This window comes from Salvia hispanica, chromosome 6 (genome assembly GCF_023119035.1).
Source record: "Salvia hispanica cultivar TCC Black 2014 chromosome 6, UniMelb_Shisp_WGS_1.0, whole genome shotgun sequence".
Classification (NCBI taxonomy): Eukaryota; Viridiplantae; Streptophyta; class Magnoliopsida; order Lamiales; family Lamiaceae; genus Salvia; species Salvia hispanica.
Genome location: NC_062970.1, coordinates 20,522,882 through 20,539,677, shown reverse-complemented (window position 1 = coordinate 20,539,677; position 16,796 = coordinate 20,522,882). Strand labels below are relative to the sequence as shown.

The following is a 16,796-nucleotide window of genomic DNA, read 5'->3' as shown; positions in this document are numbered from 1 at the left end:
CAAAAGTTATTCCTCCTTATGTTCAACTCCTATTTATAGGGTGGCTTGCCCTAATTTCTAGGGCTGCCTCTTCATGCGAAATGACAATTTTGCCCCTCTTTAGTAGTTGATTGTTCCAAGCAAGTCCTTCTTTCTCTTGTCCAGTTCCGTGGCATCCATCCTGGCTAGTTTGCACTGCTCATACTGACCAGTTTGCACACTTTTGCTGCTTTTTCACCCGAATTCCTTCTAATCCTTTTCATCTGATTTAGTACCTCAACCTGCACACTTTAGCAACTATATTGTAGATATTATCCAATAAAGCACGTTATACTGACCAGTAACCAAGGCTTAGAACGAGACTCATCAGTTAGTAAGTTTTTGTTATCTTATTTTGTAAAAGGAATTGGAGAGATAGGAAGGAAAGTATAAAAGTAGTGTGCTTAAATGTAAGAAAGTACTAGTTGTGAAATAGAAAAATTCAAAGTGTGTGCTTGATCTTAGAAAGGATGCTTATGAAAAGAAAAGAAAAGAAAAATAAAAGAAAAAGAAAAAGAAAAAAAGAAAAAGTGTGAAAGGTTGTGAAAGAAAAAAAAAAGAAAAGAATAATCAAAGGATTGGAAAGTGGGTTGAAGGAGAAAAATAAAGTGTTAACAGTGTCTTGGGTTTTAGAAAAGTGGGGTCACCTTAACTTTACTTGGGCTATTTTATTTTGAGTCACTTTTTAGCCAAATATTCCTCACCTACCAAAGAGCCTACATTACAACCTAAGATAAAGACCTTTCGGACTTTTGATGTTTAATCACATCTAGTAGAGGAGGGACTAGACTTTGAGCAAGCCTTTGGTTAACTTTTCATGATGCATGATTTGAGTGCTTATACACATTACCTTTATACACTTTGAGATTGAGAGAACACTTCCCATCTTTGAAAGTTTGCCACATGTGATTGCTTTAATTCAAGGTGTTCCACGAGTTAGTAATGATAGTGCACTAATCTTTTGATTGTGTTAATTCATGCTTAATCTATTCTTTCATCTTTTGAGGCAATTACGACGTCTAGTCCTTGTGCATTCCGTGTGTCTATTCTTCTGTCTTTATTGTTTTGTACAAAGACAAACAAAAATGTAAGTTTGGGGGAGTTGATATGCTCGGATTTTGCGTTATTTTAAGGTCGTTATTTAGTCCGTTTTTAATGTCAAAGTCACTCTACATGTCTAATAATTGCATATTTTATACATTTTGGTATTTTGACGTGTTTTGTGAGAAATGTTCATATTTGAACTGAAAAAAGGAGTCAAAACGCAAAGTCTGGAAATTTGTAGTTCAAACGGCGACCAGCGACTGCCGCAAAGTGTACTGCGACAACCGGTGCATGGCGATCAGTGATTGATAGCGGCCCGCCTCGGAAAATCCATGCTTGGAAATGAGTCTCGCCGGGCGACCGCCGGAGGTCATGCGGCAGCCCGCCGCCGAAGGAACAGAGACTCTGGACTGCAACGCAGCGACCGCCACAGAATGTGCGGCGGCCCGCCGGAGAAAGGCGGTGAATCCGAATTGCCCTAGATCTGCTCCAAGATTTACCATATTTTAAAGATATTTTCCTTCTATAATTAGGATTGACTCTCCCCTATATATATGACCTCAAGCTTCATCAAATTAGAGCTTCTTTTTTGCAAAATAATACCCAGAGATCGAAAGCTAGAGTACGTTATTGTCCAAGCAGTTGAAGAAGGATTTCAACCTATAGGTTTTATTTGCTTTAGTTTTACGTTCAAATTGTCCTCCCTTCAATCTATGTGTTTAGCTTATTCCATTATATGTAACTAACCACATAGGATTCTAGGGATGTGTTGGTAACGACTTTGGTTATACAATTCTAGTTTTCTATTTAATATCCATTTTGTTTTTACGTTGTTTCTCCCCTAAGTTAATCTCAATGCCACATGATTGAGTGACACAATTATGTATGATTTAATATAACTTGCTTCATACTGTGAGAGAGTTTTAGCGAGTTAGGTCCACTTAGTAGACGCTACAGTTAGCTTCCCTTAAAACGACACTGTTAATTGAGAGTGAGGACTTTTCAAGGGTCTTAGGAGCTTTTTGGAGTTAAGTGTTAGGATTGGATTGACAACCCTAATATTGTAATCAACGTTTGTATCGCATGAGCATAAGCTAGGTGACTCGTTCTTTCAAAGTAATAATTGTGCTAGGGTATTGGAATTTGTATAACCATAACTATGAACACACATCCCTGGAATTTGCATCTAGTTGTTTATTGCTTTCTATTATTTTATGTTTTCAAAATTTCCCAAAAAACTTTCGGTTCTCCAGAAAGTAATCGAGTCTTAGTAGAAGATAGACAGTTTGTGTTTGTTTTGCCCGTGTTCGATATTCGGTACTGACCTTTAGCTATACTATATATACTATGTATACTTGCAGGTTTATTTAGTACTAAACAATAGTGCATCAAGTTTTTGGCGCCGTTGTCGGGGAAGACAACTCACTTTGGAGTGATATCTTCAATCGGACAATTTTACTACTTTTGATCTGTGTCGTGTTATTGTGTCGTATCAAAAATTGCCTTCCCTATCTCAGTGGCGTATGTGAAGTCGAAACACGTGAAGAATTCTTGGGCCAGCTCTATTAGCATCATTGCCGAGCTTGGAGCTAGAAGCCAATTGATAAGGCCAATTTCATGCATCGGTTATGGGGGTAAATTCAGTGATTTGCAAAGTCTGACCCGTGTTTTAAGTCAGGTGTGTAGAGGAATTTGCTCGGGCTAGGAAATAAAGGTAGACATATGCCGGGCGGAGGAATCAAGCAGAAAGAGGAGCAAAAGAGCAACATTTTACTGGACGGGGGAGATTACTAGAAGAGGGGCAAAATAGAGAATTCAAGGGAATCCCTGTCTATAAATAATGGAGCACGTATCACAACATGGATCATCACACACATGCTCCTGCTCGTAGCTGACACCTTTTCACATACAATTCTCTACGCACTTCACAAATATGGGGTAATTCGAGGGGGTTTCATCTTGTTTATCGTTTGATTACTATGTAACACCGTCCTCACGGAGGGCGAAGATACAATTGTCCTTTTTAATTCTGTTCTTGTTGGTTTTGTGCCGAGACTTCGTTGTTTGAAGCTCGACGACTGTTAAATTTGTGTTGAATCTCTGGATATTTAGCTGTGGATGTTTATATTTCATTTTGGTTTCCGATTTATGTTGATCTATGCATTTTACTTGCTTTGGATGCTTTTCGCACTTGATTTTTTGGATCGGAGTTCAATCGTGGTTTAATTGTTGTTGATCGGAATAAATCTGTTGAATCGGAGTTAACGGAGATGGGTTTTATTGTTTCTGAGTTTGGATTGCTTGGAACCGGAGTGGATTGAGCGTTTGTAGTTTGGATCTGGAACAAGATGATGGAATTTTGCATGGTTATGGTTGTTTAGTTTCTGTTCTTTTTTTTACTTCGTCTAGTAGTTGTAGATCTGTTCGATTTCTGGTTAATCGTAATTTTCAACGTCCGGCTAAGCATGCTTTGTTTCGTTTTGTTTTCTGCTCTGCTTTTCTACAAGTTATTACTTATTTCGTTGAAGATCGCCATTAGTTAGAATTGGAATTTCATAGTCGCAGCTTTTCGTTCGTACTTTCTATTTTAGGAAAATGGTCCCCACTGAATGTTTTCGTTTGCTTAGCTGTTTATAGGAAGTCTGTTTGCCAAGTCTAGTAAATTCTAGTGCTAAGTTTTATATACTGCTCGATCTATATTTTATGATGAATGCGCATGTTGTCTTTTCCGTTTCCTAGGTCTTGCTGTTTGATTAGATAATTTTATATTTTCCCCAGTCTAGTAGTTGATACGCTCGGATTTTGCACGGTTTTAAGGCCATTATTTAGTCCGTTTTTTATGTTAAAGTCACTCTACATGTCTATTATTTGCATATTATAATTATTTTAGTATTTTAACGTGTTTTGTGAGAAATGTGCATATTTGAGCCGAAAAAGGGAGTCAAAACAAAAAGTCTGGAATTCTGGAGTTCAGACGGCGACCGGCGCCCGGCGGTCAGAGCTATGGATCTTGGAGATGTCAGATTCTTCGAGTAGTGCTTTGTTTTGTCCGAGGATGGTTTGGAGCTCTGACTTTGACTTCAAGAGTATGCTTGGATTGCGCATTAGCTCGGTCATTATTCACTCTACCGTGCCTGATGTCGTGTCTGTCCCTGCTACGAATAGATCATATCCAAATTTTGATTCACGGGTTATAATTAATCATCCAAATTTATATACTCGACTTACGATACTTTAGTTAAATTTTTTATAGAGCGGTAAAGTTTTAAAACATAATATTAAATCGTGAAATTTAATTTTTCATAATTGTTTCATTTGTGTATAACGTATGATCGTCATAATTGATTAAATAAGTATTTTATTTTATTTTACATTTCTTTCATTTCTATTTTTAAATTAAGCACCTTTATTTCATGTAGTTGAGATATATTAAGCACCTTTATTTCATGTAGTCATTTACGCTTGGAAACGAGTCTCGCCCGGCGACCGCCGGAAAAACATGCGGCGGTCCGCCGCCGAAGAACAGAGACTCTGGACTACAACGCGGCGACCGCCACAAAATGTGCGGCGGCCCGCCCGAGAAAGGCGGCAAATCCGAATTGCCCTAGATCTGCTCCAAGATTTACCATATTTTGAAGATCTTTTCCTTCTACAATGAGGATTGACTTTCACCTATAAATAGAACCTCAAGCTTCATCAAATGAGAGCTTCTTTATGCAACATAAATTCCCAGAGATTAAAAGCAGGAGTACGTCATTGTGCAAGGAGTTGAATAAGGATTTCAAGAACATCAAGAACGACAAGGATTCTAATTGTTTTAGCTTATTCCATTATGTGTAACTAAACTCATAGGATTCTAAGGATGTGTTAGTAACGACTTTGGTTATACAATTCCATTTTTCTATTTAATATCTATTTTGTTTTTTCATTGTTTCTTCCCTAAGTAATTCTGATGCTGCATGATTGAGTGACACAATCTTGCATGATTTAATATAACTTGCTTCATAACTGTGAGAGAGTTCTAGCGAGTTAGATCCACTTAGTAGACGCTACAGTTAGCTTCCCTTAAAACGACACTGCTAATTGAGAGTGAGGACTTTTCAAGGGTCTTATGAGCTTTATGGAGTTACGTGTTAGAATTGATAACCCTAATCTTGTAATCAACGTTTGCATCGCATGAGCATAATCTAGGTGGCTCGTTCTATCAAAGTAATAAATGTGCTATGGTATTGTAGTTTGGAATTTTTATAACCATAACTGTGAACGAACAATCCTGGAATTCCCTTATCTCTATATTTTATCTCCGTATTTTATTGCAATAATTTTTTTATTTGATTTCTATTGCTTTTAGTTTCAAAAAGTTTTCAAAACCTTTCGTTTCTCTAAATAGTAATTGAGTCTTAGTAGAAGATAGACAGTCTGTGTTTGTTTTCCCCTTGTTCGATATCTTGTACTGACCTTTAGCTATACTATATATATTATGTATACTTGCATGTTTATTTAGTGCTAATAAATAATGCGTCAGTAGTTAAATTACTCAACCCTAAATTGTTTGACAGAAGCTAACCCCCTTTTCTTCCCAAAGTGCTCTAGATTCACGCTCGCATTTTATCCTTCCCTGTGGGATCGATCCTTTGCTTCCCTATACTAGTTAACAGTGTAGAGGGTTGAGATTTTGATAGTTGGTTGACAGTGAGTCCAAAGACCTGAATCTTCTCTGGTTTGAGATCTCCTAGTGTAACATCCCGGAATTTAGAACCCTAATTTAAAGCCCTAGAATTAATTATTTGATGACATGGAGTCGTGAATGCATTTATTTCATGGGATGCCTTGGCCAAGTCGAGCCTAGGGTTTTTGTTGAAAGTTTGAAAAGTCAAACTAATTGATTTAATGATGTCGCATGTGATATATTAAGTTATGAGATTATGTGGCAATTTAATTGTTTATGGGTGAGTGAGAATATTAGAGAAAATTTCCATAAATACTTATCACCCTAATTCTTGTAATTTTCGAACCCTAGACCCCTTGGAGAAAGAATTTCTATTTTTCCGGAATTTATTTAATCCTTGGGATATTTATCCAAATTAAATTCCAAGAGCCAATTATTTCCTTGTTTAGAGATGGAAAAATCGAGCCTCCTTATTCTTCTAGTGATTTTCGAAAAACACTATAATTGGGAAGGAAGGAATTGTTTTATTTTATTTGATTCCTTACTTAATTTCCTTCCATACCTAGAATTTAGTTATTCTACCAAATCTTTCCATACTTCAAGAGATCTTGCCTTACTTTATTTTAGTCAATATTTAAAAATCCATGCCTTATTTAAAAGGCTAGAAATCGCCCCTTATCTTGTTTCATGGAGGATTTTCCTTATTTTTATTTTGCTCCATGATATTTTATTCTACTTGGAAAATATACCAAAAACAAAACCATGGCTAATTACCTAGCCTAATTTTCGAAAATTAGGAGATATTGCCATCTTCTATTTTTGTTAATTCTTCTTCCCTACTTCACCATATTATTTTATTCTATTTATTTATAAGGCAAAAGATCTTACCAAATATTCTATTCTAATTACCAAAAGATCTTTTTGAGCACTATAAATAAGAGAACACCCCAACCCTAGACCCCAAATTTTCGGCCCCCTCACTCACATTCACTCTCTCAATTTTTCTTCTACATTACTCCATTAATCCTTCATCCTTTGAGAAGAAATTGAAGTTTAATCCAAGAACTTTGAAGAATCAAGGCTAATACTTGTTTTCTACCGATTGTTTTTCGCTAAAGAGGTATTTTTGTTTAAGAGTTATGTTTGTTCTTCTTCTACCTCATCTTTTTCTTCTTCCAACCGATTAATCGGTCTTCTTGAACCCTCATGCATCTTGGTTGAGTGAAAGAGGGATAAAAAGGGATGTGGGGACATGTGTATGTGTGTGCCGTGTGTGTGTGTGGCGTGTGTGTGTGTGTACCGTGTGTGTGTGTGTGTTGTTGTGTGGTGTGGTGTGTGTATGATAGTTAAATAATATGGTGTGATAAACATGATCTTGATTAATTAGTAATGATAAGATAAATCGTTGGGAAGAGGGAAAAGTAATGAGACATGCATGAGTATGAGTAGTATTGAACCTAATTTGTGATATGTGTCTATGTGATTAAAAGGTGAAACTTTGGTTGCGAAGCCGGATAACGGAAAAGCGAAACTACTTGAAAACTAAGCAATCGAGGTGGGCTTTACTCTTAAAACTCTCTTTTATTTTGTCAAAATGTTATTCGGTGTTATAAGGGTGGTTTAACTGTTATGCCATGCCTATGTTTGTTTTAATGTGATTGTTGGATATGCTTATACGAATTCGGGTCTGAGTATGGGCCGCAAGCCCTACCAGGCTGTGTACACAATGGGATCGAGAGCCGTCCTTGCTAGTCGGCCGGTCTCGTGGGTGAAAAGTGTGGCCACACTTTCGTCGCACCATGGAATGATTGTTAATTTGATGAGAAAATGGGAGGTTATTTTGACTGGCCAGTCTATGAAAATATATTTTGTGATACTCGTGATATTTTTTTTTATAACTGTTTAAAACTCGAGTTCACTTGGTAAGGGTGGCATAACATATAAAATGTTTTGGCAACGAGCTCACTGAGTATTTCAAAATACTCAGCCCTGCATGTGTTTTCCTTTTGTGCAGGTTGAATGACGACGAGTGGTGGCGGGTGTTGAGCAGATTAATGAATTAAAAAGGATAAGTTGAACTTCAAGCGTAGTTGTGTCTTCATACATAGCTATACTTTCTCTTGGTCGTTTTCCGCTGAATTTTTGATATACTTTAGAATGTCTTTTTGGAATATCTGCATCTTGCCTTCGGTTTGAAGCCTTAGTCATTTCTTGTGATTTCGTCTGGGATAATGAGCCGTGCTCACTAGATATTTTGATTGCCATTTATGATATTTTTCTTCCTTTAATCTTCTAGGTTAAGTTGTTGCTTTTAATACTCTGATATCTCTATCAATTCTTTTGGTCAATACTCTTTAAATGAAACCCTAGCCTATGTTTACTTCTTTGGAGTCGGTTTTGGGTAGCAGCCGCCGCATTTATTGTACCCTAGGAGGGCGGGCTGTTACACCTAGACCTAGTGATCTAGTGAATTCTCTTGACCTGCAGGTTGTGTGATATAGAATTGGTATTGTACTCTCAGCTTGACCATCACCAATCAAATCCAATCCCTATGATGTACTCCAAAGACTCTGTTTCTTCTTCTAGTTCCTTTAAAGTCTCTTCCTTCAGTCGTCTTCCTGACATTCCTTTCCTCTCCACCCTGGCCTTGCACTCCTTTGTGAATTTGGGGTCGTCGAAGGTGATCTTACGCCTGAGTAGGTTGTCAGTTAAGTCAACCTGCGGTTTCTAAAAAAATAGTATCATGTTTTTGGCGCCGTTACCGGGGAAGACAATTCACTTTGGAGTGATATTTTCAAACGGACAATTTTGCTACTTTGGATTTTAATCGCTTTCATTTTATTTTTATTTTTATTTTTATTGTCTTTTTGCTTTAATGGATTTTCCTACGGGCATGGAGAATCCATATGGTTACTATGATGAGCAACAAGGGGATTATTACGAGGAGTGATATAGCCCTGACCATGGGGGATCATACTACGACCCAAACTGCTCTGATTACTCATACGATGCACAAGATTACTGTTCTGATGGTTATTCTGAAATATGTGCATGTATGGAGGATCAATCCCGCTCCAATTGGGAAGAATTGTTAGAAATCTGCACTGCTAAAGTCCTTGAACATAGAGAGGTGACAAATCGGAGATTGAAACACATGGACAGAAGTACAAGCATTTTGAAGAGAGGGTTGGCGAACCTTGTCACTCAAGTCGGGATGTTGAATTCAATATTGGGATCCTAGCCACAGCTATGGTGAGCAAACAAACCCTAGGGACGCTTCCTAGTTTACCAGAAATCAATCCAAAAGGGAAGTGTCATGTTGTACAGTTACATAGCGGAACCACGTACCAACCCACGAAGGGCGGAGATCTAGGCAGGGGAAGAAAGGAGGCCGAAAATTCACCCACGTACACCTCTGCCAAAGACGTGCGGCGTTCCGCTGCACCTTCCCACAGAGGTCCGCCAGACAGCCCCCAGCCAGGAGAGCTCGATTCTGCAACAGAACTGACGAGGCCCCGGCGACCGCCACACACCATCATGGCAGTCCACCGACCGGAAAGCAGCAGCTAGACACTACACCGCATAGCAGTGTCACCATTCCATATCCTCAAAGGTTGAAGAGTAAGAAGCTCGACGCTCAGTTCGCCAAATTCTTGGAGGTAATGAGTAAAGTACACAACAACATTCCACTAGTGGAAGCTCTGCAACCAATGCCCAACAATGCCAAGTTCTTGAAAGACGTAGTTGCTAAGAAGAGGAAATGGGGGAAATATGAGACAGTAGGCTTAACCGAAAATTGGAGTGCTATCATCCAAAAGGGACTACCCACTAAACACAAGGATCCTGGGAGTTTTACTTTTTCTTGTGTTGTAGGGAATGATGTGAAAGGTAGAGAATTGTGTGATCTCAGATCCAGTATTAATTTGATGCCTCTGTCTTTTTACAGGAAACATGATGTCGATAACATCCGCCCCACGTTGATTACCTTGCAAATGGCGGATCGAAGCACAACAATACCAATGGGAGTAGTGGAAGATGTCTTGGTAAGAGTTGGAGAATTTATTTTCCCAGCTGATTTTGTTGTGTTAGACATCCAAGAAGACAAGAAGGTGTCGTTGATTCTTGGAAGGCCATTTTTAGCCACTGGGGGAGCCATGATAGATGTACAGAAGGGGGAATTAACATTAAAACTGCATGATGAGAGCATCACCTTCAACATCTACGATGCTCTTAAGTTCAATGGAAAAGTAGGGGCAGAGGGCTACCAAGAATGTAGCGTCATCCAAGTCGTCACAGACTGTGTGGGGGAAGTGGAAGTCACCTTTCATCAAACTCAAGATCCCTCGAATCTTGTCTCATAAACTCTTTCACTCCTAACACTGATTTATCTGCTTGTGATGCTAATGTTTGTGCTATAGTTGGGGAACTTGAGGTGCTCCCTGAAAGGATCCCTCAAAAGGGGAATGCATTCTTGCCACTACGCACTCCCGAAGAAGAGGAAGAAAGGAAGAAAGCATTGGAAAAACCTCGAGGACCACCTATGGTAAAGTTGAAACCACTCCCCGATCATCTCAGGTACGCGTTTTTGGGCCAGATCTGATAGTGAATGGGTGAGAAAGGAGGTGATTAAGTTACTAGATGCAGGGATTATCTATGCGATATCTGATAGTGAATGGGTGAGTCCTACACAAGTAGTAGCTAAGAAAGGGGGGATGACTGTTGTTCCTGGTCGGGATGGAGAGATGATAGCCATGAGAGTAGCTACAGGTTGGAAAGTGTGCATTGATTATGGGATGTTAAAGGCAGTCACTAGGAAAGATCATTTCCCTTTGCGTTTCATTGATCAGATGCTTGATAGACTAGGGGGATATGATTACTACTGCTTTGTTGATGGTTATTCTGGTTATAATCAAATTGCTATTGCTCCCGAAGATCAACATAAGTCTGCTTTTACATGTCCTTATGGTATTTATGCTTATAGGAAGATGTCTTTTGGCTTGTATAATGCTCCTGCTACTTTTCAGAGATGTATGATGGCTATATTTCATGATTTGATTGAAAAAGTGATGGAAGTCTTAATGGATGATTTTTCTGTATTTGGCAAATCCTATGATCATTGTCTTGAGAATCTAGCTAAGGTTTTGCATAGATGCGTAGAAACTAACCTCGTTTTCAATTGGGAATAATGTCACTTTATGGTAAAAGAAGGTATAGTTCTAGGGCATAAAGTTTCTTCTGTAGGGATAGAAGTCGACAGGGCAAAGATTGCAGCTATTGAGAAACTTCCACCTCCATCCAATGAGAAGGCAGTAAGAAGTTTTCTAGGGCATGCAGGATTCTACCGGAGATTCATCAAGGATTTTTCTAAAATCTCTAAAACTCTTTGTAAGTTGCTTGAAAAAGATGTGAAATTTAATTTTACTTCTGATTGCTTGCAGGCCTTTGAAAACTTGAAGAAAGCTTTAGTAAACGCTCCCATTCTCATTACCCCAGATTGGAGTCAGCCCTTCGAAATCATGTGCGACGCAAACGACATTGCGGTTGGTTCAGCTTTGGGGTAAAAGAGGGATAAAATTTTTAGAGTCATTTATTATGCTGGTAGGACCTTAGATTCTGATCAAGCTAATTATACGACTACTGAAAGGGAGATGCTTGCTATTGTGTATTCTTTTGATAAATTTAGAGTTTATCTTGTTGGGACAAAAACTATTGTTTACACTGACCATGCAGCTATTAGGCACCTCTTTGCAAAGAAGGATGCAAAGCCTAGACTCATTCGATGGATTTTACTTCTTCAAGAGTTTGATGTTGAGATAAGAGACAGAAAAGGGTGTGAGAATGTAGTAGCAGATCATTTGTCACGGTTGGAACACCCGATGAAAGGAGAAGTTTTGTCACAAGAAATCAACGAGAACTTCTGTGACGCCCAACTTTTTCTATTCCTTGGGATACTGTCGAATTTTTTTTTTAAGCCAAATGTCGTTCCGTTTTATTTTAAGAGTCTATGGAATTTTTTTACTTTTAGATGCCCAAAATATTAATTATTCATTCTAGTCATGCAGTCAAATTTTGGTCAATTATAATTTTCCTAACCCATCACCATACGGTTTCTCCCCATCTCCACCCCCTGAAAAATCTCCAACAAACTAAATCCAATCTTTACAGATACACATACCCACAGTTATATATATATATATATCCTTCCATGATACTGATCGGTTTCTGCCTACAATTATTCTATATCTCCGCATTCTTCAAAATCCAAGATAAATAAAAATAAAAAGTCTGAGAGAGAGGTTCCAGAGGAGAAAGCCGTGAGTTTCATTCCTCCTGCAATTGCAATATCTTTCTCCCTTACATAAAGGTATATTTCTCCCAATTACATATGAAATTCCTGCTGCATATTTTCATGAATCATGGTAGCACACTCACAGTAGGCCACGAGAATTTAGTTCATCCTTGCAACTTCTTGAATAATTCCTTGAATAATCTGTAACCGCTCCCAAGATATAATCTTTGGCCATTTTGTTTGAAACTATTTTCAACATGAACCTCTGCCCGAACAAATCGAATTTGAATAATGATAGTTATAAGAATTAAAAGGGAAACGAGGGAGGCGGACTTACCTGTCGCCGAAGGAGAAAAGGGACGGAGAATGAGTGGCTGCTCCAATTTTTGGGACATGGAGAGAGAGAGAAGACGATATCGATTACTGAGTTGAGATTTAGATGAAGAGAGATGGGTATTTCCTTAATTTTGTGAAGAGAATGTCGAGAGGGAGAGAGTTGATGGTAGGAATTGGTGAGGAAGACGTGTTGGTGACGGGTGGGAGTATGCAGTACCTATTCTTTTTTTTCTTTTTGTATACACGTGTTGGGAAGGGAGTATGGACGTGTAGTGTTGTGGGAGCATAGGTACTAATCCTTTTTCTTTTCCTTGGTTTAATGAATGTGTTGGTTAGGGGAGTATATAGGGGAATTATGTGGGAGTATCAAGTATTTGTTGATTTGACTTTTCTTTTTGGACTAAATCATAAGCTAGTTAATTAGTACTAATAACGTTTGGTATAGTTTATCAAGTATTTGGACTTTGGAAATTTGCATATTGCCTTCTTCCAGTGACAACCGAGAGATTAACTATGTTGGTAATTTAATTGATGAACCTGTTTTTATTATATGAGAACGAAGAATATTTTGAGCACACACTTAGGATGCATGCATTGGTAAATTTAGTTATTTTGCAAAGTCTAATTTTAGCGTATCATATTATTTCAAAGGGTGAACTTTGCAAGTTGTTTGTGGTTGGAGCAGAAAGTGATTGAGGAGCTAAGTGAAGGAGGTGGGCTTTCTTTTTAAATAAGGGCAATGCCCTAAGTATATTTTTATGTGAAAATGATGAATATTTGTCATGCCGTGTTTTGTTTTATCTATGGAACCTATCTGATGTGGCTTTTGCCATCTATGGATAATCGAATTCGGGTCTAACTAGGGAGTGAGTCCCTACTCAGGCTAGTGTACACCAATGGGGATCGTGAGCCGTCTTTTGGGTCGGCCGGTCTAGTGACTTGGAATGTGGCCACATTCCTTGTCATCAATGGATCAGATATGGTAGACATCTATGGGAAAATGACTGATCAGTCGAATTTTACAATGGAAATGATTTTAGTGTCTCGGGCATTTTTAAAGTTAGAACCCCGAGGACACTCAATGGTGGCATGATAAATATTATTTTATAAAATGTTTTCGGCATGAGTCCACTGAGTGCATCAAGTACTCAGCCCCTGCATTCTTTTTAAAAATGTGCAGGTTGAGCTGTGATGAGCGCGGTGGGTGTTGAGCAGAGCTGGTGAAGGTTTGTGTTTGCTTTTAAATATTCTGAATATATTATGTCTTCATAGATAATATGATTCTTCTCTCGAATGCTTCTGTTAAATGTTGTTTCTTTCGAGTTCATTTATTGATGAGATATTGTATTCCTTTGAGTTGTCAGCTGTTGAGATAATACTCTGATTTTATTTGAATTGCCCCTATTATTTCGAGCTATGGTCGAGTTTCGTTTATTTACCCTTTCTTCCCCGCTTCTTTAATCCTCCCCTAGTCACGATCAACCGTGTTTTCTATCCTTAGAAAATGTGGTCGTGACAACTTCCTAGATTAACATTTATTCTTCACACAAGCCACCTTTCCATGGTACGCTGATATTGTTAATTATTTAGCAGCTAAGGTACATCTCCTGATCTTACTCCTTATCAACGGAAGAAATTTTTAGAGATGTATGATCTCATTTTTGGGATGAGCCCTACTTGTTCAAGAGATGTGCAGATACTATACTCAGGAGATGTGTACCTCAAGATGATTGGGCGGCCATAATGGAGAGGTGTCATTCATCACCAACTGGAGGACATTTTGGCGTGCAAAGAACCGCGATCAAAATTTTGCAGAGCAGTTTCTATTGGCCTACCATCTTCCATGATTCTGCCAGCTTTGTTCTCCAATCCAATGAATGCCAACGCACCGGAGGAATTTCTAAGAAGAAAGAGATGCCTATGAATACCATCATTGAAGTAGAATTGTTTGATGTATGGGGGATATATTTTATGGGACCATTCCCAAACTCAGGAGAGTACCAATGTATCTTATTTGCAGTAGAATATGTTTCTAGATGGGAAGAAGCAATTCCAACCCGAACTAACGATTCTAAAGTTGTCACTGCTTTTGTTAGAAAAAACATTTTTTGTAGGTTTGGTACACCCCATGCTCTTATTAGTAATGGAGGATCTCACTTCAACAATAGGTGGTTGGAAAACTACGGAGTCAAGCATAGAGTCACCTCGCCTTACCATCCTCAAGCGAATGGGCAAACTGAGCTAGCATATAGGGAGATCAAGTCAGTTCTATAAAAGACAATAAGTGTTAATAGTAAGGATTGGGCCCTTCGGTTTGATGATGCATTGTGGGCATACCACACTGCCTCCAATGGTCCAATAGGTATGTCTCCTTATCAACTTTTGTTTGGAAAGTCATGTCATTTGCCTCTTGAGATGGAGTACAGGTCATATTGGGCAATAAAGAAGTTGAACCAAGATTTTCAACTTGCATGTTTATTTAGTGTTAATATATAATGCATCAGTAGTTAAATTACTCAACCCAAAATTGTGTGGCAGCAGCCAACCCCATGTTCTTCCTAAAGTGCTCTAGATTCAAGCTCGCGTTCTATCCTTCCCTGTGGGATCAATCCTTTGCTTCCCTATACTAGTTAATAGTGTAGAGGGTTGAGATTTTGACAGTTGGTTGAGAGTGGGTCCAAAGACCCGAATCTTCTCTGGTTTGAGATCTCCTAGACCTAGTGATCTAGTGAATTCTCTTGACCTGAAGGTTGTGTGATATAGAATATGTACTGTACTCTCAGCTTGACCATCACCAATCAAATCAAATCCCTGTGATGTACTCCGAAGACTCTGTTTCTACTTCTAGTTCCTTTAAAGTCTCTTCCTTCAGTCGTCTTCCTGATCTTCCTTTCCTGTCTCGCTCCACCCTGGCCTTTCACTCCTTTGTGAATTTGGGGTCGTCGAAGGTGATCATACGCCTGAGTAGGTCGTCAGTCAAGTCAACCTGCGGTTTTTCAAATTGCACTTCAGCCATCTCTGGCCTCTGCTCTGTCGTTTCCCTCGCCACGTCATTCCTTCGCTTTGATTAGCGCTCCCTTCTCAACGCCTCTTCTTCCTCCTCATCATTGTCCTCCGCTCTCTGTCGTCCTTCATGGATTACTAAGGTAGACGAAGCCTGTCGCGGCTTCTTTCTCACTGGGCCGGCGACGGCTTTCCCCATCCTTTCATTTCACTCTGTTCTCTCGCAGTATCCTCTACTTTAGCATGTGGGGTAGGGTGCCCAGAGCTTGGAAGTGCTTCAATCAGTGTGAAGAAAACTTCATCCTCCTCTTCGTTTGGTTCTTCATCAAGAAGGAGTCTCCTCCTGTGACGTGGTGGTTCCACAGCTCTTCCTTCTTGCCCTTCACTAGCCCCATCTGCTTTCTTCGTTGGGGTTCCTTTTTGTTGCTCCTCACTAGATTTCTTCCTTGAGGCTTCTTCTCTTGCTGGCCTCCTCTGGTAGATATGCATTGTTGCTACCCTAGACCTAGCAGCCTCTTCTTTGGGAGTTGCTCGCCTGATTCTCCCCTCTTCATTTGCCACGGTCGGCACCTTTCTTTCCTCCATTGTTCCATTTGTGGCTTCATTTACCCTCTCAGTAGGGTTTTCAACTCACATCTCCATTGTCTCCTCAGGAATCTCAGTATCTCCCGCTGCCAAATTCGCTACAACCTCTTCAGGCGTGAGTAATGGTTGTTCGGCTTCTTCCCTAGCGACTTCTGGTAGTTTTTCTTGCTCATTAGTGGGCCCTTCTGCGTCCCCTTCTACCGCTTTGCTCATTCTCGTATCAACTGTTGACGGCGGGGTAGGCACAATTCCCATCTTAGCCATTAGGAGATCAGCGTCAGAGTCGGGCTTCATCGACTGGATTAACATTCTCAATGCCTCCACTAACATTGTGACTTTTGCCTGGCCGTTGCTTCAGCGGTTCTAGGTGTGGCTGCACTCCCTGAGGCGTTCTGCAAATTGCCTTTCATCTCTTCTGGTTATTGTGGTGGAGTTGGGAAACTAGGGTTTGTTTTCGCCTGAATCTGCAGAGAGAAAGTGTGATGAGAAAATTAGGGGAAAGTGGGGGAATGGAGTACGGAGGTTTTTAATTACTACTATTCTATTCGACTCTTCGATATCCCTCCTAAAACCTCTGTTTTCCCCCCTTTTTTCCTTACACATGCCGGTCATCACCTCTTTTAACACTTAGCGGAAAAAAAGAAAATTTTACCTAAAAAAACTTGGGACCTCAAACTAGGTGGATCAAGCTAGATAATTATCACTTTTAACACTTGACTCCCCAAATTGGGTCCCAAAAATATTTTTTCACTTTTGGAAATTCACTTTGTTTGGATTTTCATTTTTTAAAGCTTAAGAAGACTCTATGTACAACTATATACAAGCTCTGTCAATGCCCTATGAATTCACTTG

The 16,796-nt window shown here is 39.3% G+C and overlaps 1 long non-coding RNA gene and 1 pseudogene across 1 annotated transcript; one reads left to right on the top strand and one right to left on the bottom strand.

Moving 5' to 3' along the window:
• Positions 1 to 16,796, top strand: part of LOC125194894 — an 86,987-nt pseudogene that overhangs the window by 41,965 nt on the left and 28,226 nt on the right.
• On the bottom strand, positions 12,029 to 12,653 carry LOC125196719. The gene is made up of 2 exons (XR_007171933.1): positions 12,358 to 12,653; positions 12,029 to 12,285 (listed from the first exon to the last, which is right to left on the bottom strand). It is a non-coding gene; the product is annotated as an uncharacterized LOC125196719 (long non-coding RNA).